The sequence below is a fragment of the Capsicum annuum genome, chromosome 9 (assembly GCF_002878395.1).
Source record: "Capsicum annuum cultivar UCD-10X-F1 chromosome 9, UCD10Xv1.1, whole genome shotgun sequence".
NCBI lineage: Eukaryota > Viridiplantae > Streptophyta > Magnoliopsida > Solanales > Solanaceae > Capsicum > Capsicum annuum.
In genome coordinates, this window is record NC_061119.1 from 80,818,090 (window position 1) to 80,829,525 (window position 11,436).

Below are 11,436 nucleotides of genomic sequence, written 5' to 3' on the forward strand. Positions count from 1 at the left end.
AAAAAGAGTAGATTAATCACAATTTATATAAACGAGACTCAAAGCTTCAAAATACATCCCAGACCTGCTTGTCATAAATATAAGTCTCTAATAGAAACTAAGAGTGCAAGTAATCAGCTAAAGTATCTTAAATGTGATAAATACATAAGATAAAAGTAGAGAGAGATTCAAGAAGTCTTGAAGGTTTGTCAGTCACTATCTCGATCTTCACAAAGCCAATACAGAAGAAGCGCGATCTATAATTTACGCTCAAATCAATACCTTCACAAGGTAGAAAAAAATAAAGCGTCATCGAAAACCGACCCTAATACAAAGCGATGGCTAGAACACGACCCCAACTATAGCAGGTTTCCTAAAGATTCTATAACCAGCAAAATACAATATTTTATCCTATCCAGGTAACCCAACGCATTAGTTGATAGATTTATCAAATACAGGGTAGGCACATCAACCTAACTAAGTCAACACTATTCCTTTTATAATCACCAAATAAGAGGATTTGTTTCTGAAAAAGGCTCACTAATATGATAATGCTTAATCAATTCTAATCAATCAATAATATATGATAAAATAAGAAGAGTGTACATATATAAGAGTGTATATCATGCTACCAAAAGGTGCTACATAACTATATCTCTGATTAAGTCACATTCACACCTCAAGTCTCAAATATCTCAACATCTCAACATCTCAATCAATAAAAGATAATATAAGATAATGTAATGAAGTGAAATAAATGTCCAAAAATAAAATCACAAACAAGGTTCTACCACGGTAATACAATACAAGAGTAAATGCTAACGCAATACTAAGCCATGCAAAAGAATGTCAATATGATGCAAATGATGCAATGAAATGTAGTGATGATGATGGGATGGTGATGAATATTTGAAAGTTATCGCATAGCTTTTTGTATACACCAACCGAGCCTCACTGCTCCCAAATAGGATCCATAGGAGGTTCGCAACTCATATACTTCATAATCTCAATTCACCTCTCCAGCTAATATTCACAAATCAAGGTTACCACAATATCTCATAAAATGTTTCAATTAACCTTGTCGGCAAATGACCTTCAGCCAAGAATTTTATAAAAATATTATTTTCTTTTGAATGAAAAAAAAATCTTAGCGGTATCAATATCATAAACATGTATGAATGATATGGGGAAATAGTATTCACAATCAAATCAGTATGAAGATATAAAGTAATTCAATATAAGTATAAGTGAGCCTAAAATCAACTTCATATGACAATGTCTATAATGTAAACTGTCGTAGGGCATCACTGATATAAATAATCATGCATTATATTAATAATAGCATCTAAGACCCCCATTCAGGTATCATCACTATGATAAAGGTAATTAAATTTACTAACATGATCTATGATAATATGTCAAGTCCTTACTCGGCAACACAAGAACAAATATGGCAGTTAGATGTACAATCATAGAGAACAATATCAACTCAAGCCCCATTCGGACATCACCACAACATATACTCTTAATTTGTATTAGAGGCTTGTACTAATGACAACAGCGGACTTGAAATGTATTTTGGAGACTTGAGTCTCGTTTATATAAATTGAGATTAATCTCCTATTTTTGCTTTTTTATCTTAAACTGTGTTCTTTGAAATGGGTTAGGCTTAGTTGTCGGAGGATGTGACAAGTGTCATCACGTGACTATGTTTGGATCATGACAAACTCTAACCAAATTTACTTTACATTATTAATTTATTGTTCAATATCTGTAAAGGTAACTTATGCAATATATATATATATATATATAAAAAATCTCATCTGCGGTATGTTCCTTTTTTGCTATGGATGTGCAACTCTATATATTAATATTTTTATAACCATACATTGATTATTGTATTTATATTTATTATATTAAAAGTGTAAAGGACCTTAAGATGTTGTTTGAACTATTTCTCCTTTATTAAAAGATTTCACAATAGATAAAATTGTCTATTTGCCTTTTTTTTCACAAATTATTATTGAATTAGCTTTGTAATATTGAGTAAGACTCCTCAAATTACAAGAATGACTCTTCAGATCATTTTCTGAGTTTCTGTGCATTTCATGTGTTTCGAACTTCACAATAATTGTCATCCATCATTTATGACCTGTCGAGATAGATGGTTCAGTTCTCAAGCAATTTGTTTGAGAATTTATTAATACCGAACGTGTTCTGAAATATTTCAATTAAATTAGAATTCAGTAAAATATATATTTGACAACCTTTTTAAAATGTTTTATATATTCATGAAAATTCTTTAGTTATGATATATTTATATTATTTTATAATAATTTAAATGCTGTTAATATTTTCAACGGAAAAGTAAGTCTAATTATTGTAAGAAAATTCTTATTATATGATAGAGGTTTTATTCAAAAGAATTTTCTATTAATTAAGATATATTCAAAAAGTCATATTTATTTTATCACGAACTTAAGCAATATCTGTGTGTATAAATTGGAGGATAATAATAAATTATTGGATTGGCAAAATCCCCCATGTGTAGGTAGAAATGAGGACCGCATAGTGGTTAATTAGAGGTGCCACAATTTTCACTCGGAGTTCGGAGTAGAAATATGCCCTCAATTTTAATAACTGACCTATTTATGCCTTTAAATTAGATTGTAACTAAAATAGTCTTTGAGCACAAAATAATTGCACTATGCTTTTTCTTAACGGAGTGGGGTAACGGCTGTTTAAAATGGATAATGCACTTTTTTGTGCACTATTCATTTTTTCACATAGTGCATAAAAATAGTGCACTATTAATTATTTTTTGTATAGTGCATTATTTTTGTGCACTATTCATTAAATTATTATTTTTGCAGATTAATTAAAAGTGTACTTTTTTGTGCACTATCTTTTTTTTTTTTACATAGTGCACAAAAATAGTGCACTATTAATTTTTTGGTATAGTGCACTATCTTTGTGCACTATCCATTTAATTTTATTCTTTTTTCGCAAGTTAGTGAAAAGTGCACTTTTTTGTGCACTATCTTTTTTTCCACATAGCGCATTATTATTATTTTTTGTATAGTGCACTATTTTTATACACTATCCATTTAATTTTATTTTTTGTGCACTATTTTTTTGGTTCACATAGTGCACTATTAATTATTTTTTGTATAATGCATTATTTTTATGCACTATCCATTTAATTTTATTTTTTTTTGCAGGTTATGAAAGTGCATTTTTTTGTGGACTATTTTTTCAAATAGCGCACAAAAATAGTGCACTATTAATTATTTTTTATATAATACATTATTTTTATGCAATATTCATTTAATTTTTCACATAGTGCATTATTTTCTTATGCACTATTTTTTTAACATAGTGCACTATTTTTATGTATTATTCATTTAATTTTTTTTTATTTTTGCAGATTATCATATGGTGCACTATTCTAAAATAAAATAGTGCACTAAATAGAAGAAAAGGAACGCGCACTAAAATAGTGCACCATATGATAATCTGCAAAAAAAAAAAAATTAAATGAATGGTACACAAAAATAGTGCACTATGTGAAAAAAAAAAAAAGAATAGTGCATAAGAAAACAGTGTACTATGTGAAAAATTGAATGGATAATACATGAAAATAGTACACTATACAAATAATAATTAATAGTTCACAAAAAAGTGCACTTTTCATAACCTACGAAAAAAAATTAAATAGATAGTCCATAAAAATAGTGCACTATAAAAAAAATAATTAATAGTGCATTATTTTTTTGCACCGTGTGAAAAAAAAAAAGGATAATGCACAAAAAATAAAATTAAATGAATACTGCATAAAAATAGTGCACTATACAAAAATAATTAATAGTGCACTATTTTTGTGCCCTATGTGAAAAAAAAAAGGGTAGTGCATAAAAAAGTGCACTTTCCATATACTGAAAAAAAAAAAAAAAAGTAACATTAAATGAATAGTGCATAAAAATAGTGCACTGTACAAAAATTAATTAATAGTGCTCTATTTTTGTGCATTATGTAAAAAAAAAAAAAAAGATGGTGCACAAAATATAAAATTAAATGAATAGTGCATAAAATAGTGCACTATACAAAAAATAATTAATAGTGCACTTTTTTTCTGCCCTATGTAAAAAAAAAAAAAAAAAAGGGATACCGCACCAAAATAGTGCATGTCACACCCTCTTTTCGCCCGAGGAAGGAGGTTGAAGGATTTTTCCAATTAAAGTGGCTATTTTGAAGAGGGATTATTTTATCATTTTTAGAGTCGCCACTTGAAATTAAGTTATGGTGTTCCAATTCACCTTTTTGAATCTTTAATCAAAAGGATATGACTGTTTATTGGTCTGCGAAAACAAAAGACCAGGTAAGGAATCCTGGTCTTTTGTTGACCGAGGGAAAGGTGTGAGGCGCCCCTCAAGTCCCGTGGTTCTAGCACGGTTGCTTTTATTAACTTATTTTTACTTAAACTATTTTTATAAATTATATTAAGGCCTAAAATCGCTCATTTTTATTATACCAAAATTTGTCTATTATCTTATATTAAATAAGTCATGTGAAAGTTAATTTTAGAAAATATTTGCCAAGGTGCATTATTGCATCCTTGAATTTTTAAATGTCTCAGAAAGACGTGTACGCCATATTCTTAAATGAGAAGAACATTTTAAAACATGCCTAAAGTTCGTTTAGCGTTAATGGTATTTATTTCATCTCTTATAAATTCGAGACGATGTGTTCAGCCCATTATTCTCATTATTTTCACTTATTTCTTTTAAATTGGCAACACGTATTTGATTAGTCTGCAACTCACCTTATTCCCTTGCGAATGAGTTTTCTCTCTCTATTTTTTTTCTTTTCTTTATTACAACGGGTCTTGAATAAGTCCACGTCCTATCTTGCTCCAATTCAAATAATTAGTTTGGGCCTTAAACCATTCTAAGCCACAAAACATTTTTTTAGGTTAAGAAACTAATGTAATTATACATAGCTCAAGATAAAACCAGAAATAACATATAACTTAAAGGAATTATCAAAAACATATTAAAATAATTTCAATATCAAATATCAACTACAGGGAATAACTGAACAAACAATTAAAATGACAAGAAATGGTAGAGGAAATGAAATGTGATTCCAAACTAAAATCTTAAACTAAGCATAACTTATTAGTTTATTTTTGTTTTTGTTTTTTCGAAAAGAAAACAACAAATAGACTGTGAATGGGATACAAACTAATGGCCATACGTCCAAAGCGTTGTTGAAGGACACGTGAATTTCAATTATCTCTAATCATTTGAATCACGTCTAAAATCATTAATGTCACCAATGATACCCCACAATTCTTGGTAAAAAAAAATGCGGCAGTGGCTAATTGAAAACTAATGTTTAAATTTACTATTACATGTCACTAACAAAAGAAAAAGACTTTCCCTTTACTACCACTTTATGAACCAAATTTCATTTTTCTTAAGAGAAAAAAAAATATTATTCGTAACCAAATTTTACTCTAAACTTAATGATACACAAAATAAAAGGAACATAGACATATTTTGTATAATGATTACGTTAACTAGAATTCATGACCAAATCCTCACGTACACAAATAATTAATTTTACATGTTAAATAATTCATGAAGTCATTTAAACTTTCATTCGTGCTTTGATTCATGATAAATTTATGAAATATAATATAAGATGGGATAAAAATCTGTATTACAAATTAAATCAAGTATCGAAGCAAGAACGTCGTCATCGAAAACTCAAACGGAGACCTGAAATTTGATTTGCAACCCTGTCTCTCCTTTGTTTTCTTCCTTTTTTTTTTTGTTTCAAATGTTGTACATTGTCTTTGTTGTGTGTATGTATTGTGTTGTCTCCCTTTTTTCTTCTTCAGGTGTTTTTCTTTTCTTTTTTTGTTTTTTCAGTGTTGTCTCTCTTTTTTTGGTTTTTTGTTAGTGCGTTTTCCTTCTTTAGTCTCTCCTCTTTGTTACTTTCTGTTTCTTTCCCTTCAAATGTTTTTTTTTGTTTTGTTGTTGTTTTTTTTTTTGGTTTTCTCTCTTTTACCCCCTTTGTTTTCATCGGTGTTTGTGTTATATAATTGTGTAGGATTGAGAAGTTGAGGGAGTTGAGGGGATTGAGGAAAATGTGGGGTGGTTGGGGTAGTTTAGGATAAAAATTTTCTTTTTCTTTTGTTTTTCTTTTTTTTAAATATATATAATAAATAATAAATAATAATAATAATAATAATAATAATAATAATTAATTAATTTTTATATTTATAAAAATATAATACAAATTTATAAATAGCCCAAAATTAAGATAATAGTAAAACTACTAATTTATTTATTAAAATTAAAAGAGAAACATATTTTTTATTTTTTCGTATTATTTTACACATAAAAAGAAAAAAGAAAAAAATAAATAAAAATAAAAATATCTCAAAATATAACTTTAACTATTTATTTATTTTCAACTAAAACTTATAAAATGAAATAAGAGCTAAAATAGATATTGGACAAAAATATAAATATTTAACACCGAAAAATAGGTTAAAACTCGGAGAGGGTCAAAAATCACGTGTCTACATTTTGCCCCTCTCTGTGTGAAATCTCAAAGAGTTTTCATACAAAGAAGTAGACAAAGGGATGAATTTTAACCCTCCGATTATTCAAAAGGTGAAGACAAAATAAAATAAGAGAAAATAAAAGATGTGATCGAATCTTGGCTTTGGACCTCCTATCTATCTTGGGGTTATAAGGGAATCAGGTCACGTGTAGTTCAAAGGTAAAATAGTGAGAGAATGAGTTAAAGGCCAAGTCAGGTTTCGTCGAGTTTTTGATTTCCGACTTTCTGCTCTTACATTGAAATGAATAAGAAAAAATACAATGAAGATACAAGTGAAAGATCCTATCTATGCTAGTTTTCTGGAATCTTGACTTGAATCTTCACGACTTCTCAAATAGTGAGATAGTTGTTATTCTGAGTTGAACTTGAAACACGAAATATTCCTTCTCGTTGGCTTTTAGCATTAGAGAGGAACTTGATAATTGATTTATTCTTCAAACTTTCCTCTGACTTGAACTTGACAATCTTCACCCTATTTTTCAGGCGGGCTCCTGAACTTGCAACTAATAATATTCACCCTATTCTTCAGGCGAGTTCCTGATCTGCTATTTCTTCACCTTATTCTTCGAGCAGGCTCCTGATTTGCTTTTCCCTCACCCTGTTCTTCAGGTGGGCTCCTGGACTTATTTTTTCTTCACCCTATTCTTCAAGCGGGCTAATGAACTCAGAGTAAATAGCGAAACAGAAAAATAACATCCCATTCTTCAGGAGGGTCCTAGGCCTAAAATAAATTCTCATTCTTCGGGAGGGTCATGTCTCATTCTTCAGGAAGGTCCTAAGCATAAAAATAAATTTCCATTCTTCAGGAGGGTCCTGTCCCATTCTTTAGGAGGGTCCTGAGCATAAAATAAATTCTCATTCTGCAAGCGGGTCTTGTCCCATTCTTCAGAAGGGTCCTGACCATAAAATAAATTCTTATTCTTTAGGAAGATCCTGTCCTATTCTTCAGGGGGGTCCTGAGCATAAAAATAAATTCTCGTTCTTCAGGAGGGTCCTGTCCCATTCTTCAGGAGGAGCCTGAGAATAAAAATAAATTCTCATTCTTTAGGAGGGACCTGAGCATAAAAATAAATTCTCATTCTTCAGAAGGGTCCTGTCCCATTCTTCAAGAGGATCCTGAGTATAAAATAAATCTCCATTCTTCGGGAGGGTCCTGTCCCATTATTCAAGAGGGTCCTGAGCATAAAAATAAATTCTTATTCTTTAGGAGGGTTCTGTCCCATTATTCAGAAGGGTCCTAAGCATAAAACAAACTCTCATTCTTTAGGAGGGTCCTGTCCCATTCTTCAGGAAGGTCCGGAGTATAAAAAAAATTCCTAATAAACACAAATAAAAAAATTTCCCCGATTTATATTAGAAAATTTTGTGAGTGTCATCAGATTACAATTTTTGGAAAGTACAGTAAAGAGAGTGAATTGAGGCCCTGCTAAAGAAATTCGTCTCTTCAGAGTAAAATTGATGACCAAAATTAGGAAGTGTGTTTCTTAACACATGAAACTTAAATCACCTACATAAGGAAGTGCGTTTCCTAGGGGTTAGATGAAATGACTCAACTAGAAATTGCGTCTTTTAGGAGTGAATGATTCAAGTTAGGAAGTGCATCACCTAACATATGAAACTTAAATTACCTAGACAAGGAAGTGTGTCCCCTAGGGGTTAAATGAAATGACTCGACTAAAAAGTATCTTCTAGAAGTGAAGGTTTAAATTAGGAAGTGCGTCACCTAACACAAGAAAATTGACATACCCTGACTGTAAAGTACATCTCCTAGGGTTAAATGAAACAAATGAAGAATAAAGGAGGCATGGAGGAGACTCGACTAGAAAGTGCGTCTTCTGGGAGTAATAGATGATGAGTTTTTACCATAATTGTGATTACTAAACATGTGTAGCAATATTGCCTCTTGTATTTTCAAAAGTGAGGAATTACATCTTTTGATATTTAGGCTTTGAAACCTTTGATTTGAAGGTAACATGTGTTTTTGTTTCATACAAAGAAAAAATTTTAATTTTAAAACACGGTGGTTGGTTTGTGGCTTTAGATTTTGCGGTAATTGTTCTTGCACTTGTCATACTCGGCTCCATTTCAAATCATTAATAAGTATCATTGACTTGTCGTATTCTTGACCCCTAATTATGACTATTGAAACTCTTGACTCAAATTATATTTCTCTTGCACGATGCCACTGTATTTAACTTCTAATGCACATTTTATATTCTATAAGTCTGAAAAAAACTATCAGATGACGAGCATTCTCGAGTACCTTGCTTTATTTGTGAAACATGTCATTTTTGTGTATCGGCCCTTTATCTTGCCTTGCACAACTAAAGGAGTTGGTAGCAAGTTTTGAAGTCCTTCCTCAATTGTCTTGACATAAATTTGACTCAAAAATATGTGAAAGATGACAATAGTGATTTTTTTACCACAAAAACACAAAAATAAAAAATAAAAATAAAAATAACAAAAAGAATAGGAAAAGACAATAGACATCTCTTTTTTTCAAAAATGTCAAAAAGAAAATTTTAGCTGTGTGTGACAGCTGATTCCAGTGATTATGACATGTATATTGAATTAAACAACCTGATCTACCCAAACTAATCACTATCAACTTTTGCCCACTCATTAAATTTGAAATGGAGTCATTCTTGTACTTGTTCTTTCTGGATTACAATCCTCTTTAGGCTAGTGACACCTCAATGGATTTTTGCTAAAGAGACTATCTCATTTTCATTTCACTGTCGCCTTATGGTATCCATAAGGTTTTTCACCAATAAGACTCTCTCATTTTTATTGTTTTCACAACTCATTGTTGCCTTATGGTGCCTATGAGGGTTTTTACCCATAAGAGTCTCTCATTTTTATTGAACTCACAACTTACTATTACCTTACGGTACCCCCACAATATGAAACCTCATATACCCATACATGCTTAGCCTTGATATTCTCAAAGATTGATCTGAAGGTCTTTCCTTAGTTGTAACTTGGTTTTTGGATAGAATAAGAAAGAAAGGACGGCATGAGGCTAAAAAATATACATGACATTAGGTGAAGCATACAACTTTTGAAATCAACTCTTAAGGAAATAAATTTTTTCCCCAGTTTCATTTCATACTGGGTAAATTGAATTTTTTACTTGGTCGGACCGAACCCCAGAGTAGGGCTGCCTACGTATCTTGTCATGGAAAGAATCAAGTCAAACGTAGTTAGGCATCTTGTTCTTTTGCTTGATTTTATTTATTTTTTTCTTTTTTTTCTCTTTTTTCTTTTTCTTGACTTTTCTCTCTTCTTCTTCTTTTTTTAGAGAGAGATTTTTCCCGACTCTATTTCTTTTCTTGACACTTTTTTGACTCTACTCTTTTTCTTGACACTTGTTTTTCTTTTTTTTTTAAATTTTTCAGACTCCATTTTGATTCCAAAAGAGGTGTATGAAATAAAATAAAATTAAAGCACAAAAGGGATAACAAAGGATGACACAACATTTGGATAGAAGAATGAAATGTCTTCGTCATATCAATCCTTAAAAATGTAAGTAAATAACATTCAATGAGAGAGTGCAACATAAAAATCATGCACATCTTTTCAACATTTACCTTGACTGGACAAGTGCACATGTATCACTTCTTTTAAGTTTGTGAAATATATAGGCCCATTTGTGTTGTACTTTCCTCACAAAAGATGACTTTATTTTTCCTTTTGCTTCTTATGACCATTGAGACTGTAGATCCTCCGATTAGTCTTCATTCAAAATACTTGAGATAGACCTTCTCATTTATCCGTACAACACCAGATACAAAGAAAAGAGAAAAATGACCCGCAGAAAGGGTATAGGGTCTGACAGTGTGGTCAAATTTTTAAATTTGACCAATTTTTAGGTCAAATTTAGTTTTGTGCATCACTTTATCATTACTTCATAGGCAATGTTGGTAAGTAAAATTATGATTTTTAGTTGAATTTCTTATTTGGGCACACTACTACTGTTGTTTTTAAAACAATGGATAGAACCATAAACATGAACCCAACAAAAGATTCATCTGTCGCAATAAAAGACTCATATGTTGGATTCATGTTTATGGTTCTTAGTACTTTAACATGAATTGAATAGATGGGTCATCTGTTACAACAGACGAATTATCTGTTGCAACAGAGGAGTCACTTGTTGACATAGATTACTCACTTGTTGCAATAGAACCTGAACTCAGTTCCAACAGACGAGTTATTTGTTGCAACATATAACTAACTGTTACAAAAGATTATTTATTTGTTGTAATATGTCACTCATCTATTAGATTTAGCTTCAAAGGTTTTGTAGTACATCCCAACAGGTGATTTATTTGTTACAACAGATGTATAATCTGTTTAATATAGGAGTCAACTTTTCCAACAGATGACTCATCTGTTGGAATCAACTTCAGGTTCTATAGTATTGTAACATGAATTATCAACAGGTGATTCATCTGTTGCAACAAATAACCTGTTGCAACATATTATTCACCGGTTGCAATAGATTACTCATCTATTAGGGTTCATGTTACGGTACTATAAAATCACTATTAATTTTATTATGATGTCATTATTAACTTTTTTAACAAATGTTTTTATTTAGGTACCACTAATGGAGGGATCAATAACAAATGTCTTTATTTAGGTACCACAAGATGTAATACCAAAACTTGAGTTGTTATTTGTTATGGACTTTAATATTTTTAATTCATTATTGAGAATGTAAATGTTATTATTTATTATATAAAATGTATTTTTTTATTAACTTGTGCATCAATAAAAAGAGGTAAAACAAGAACTAAATACAACAGACTACAAAAT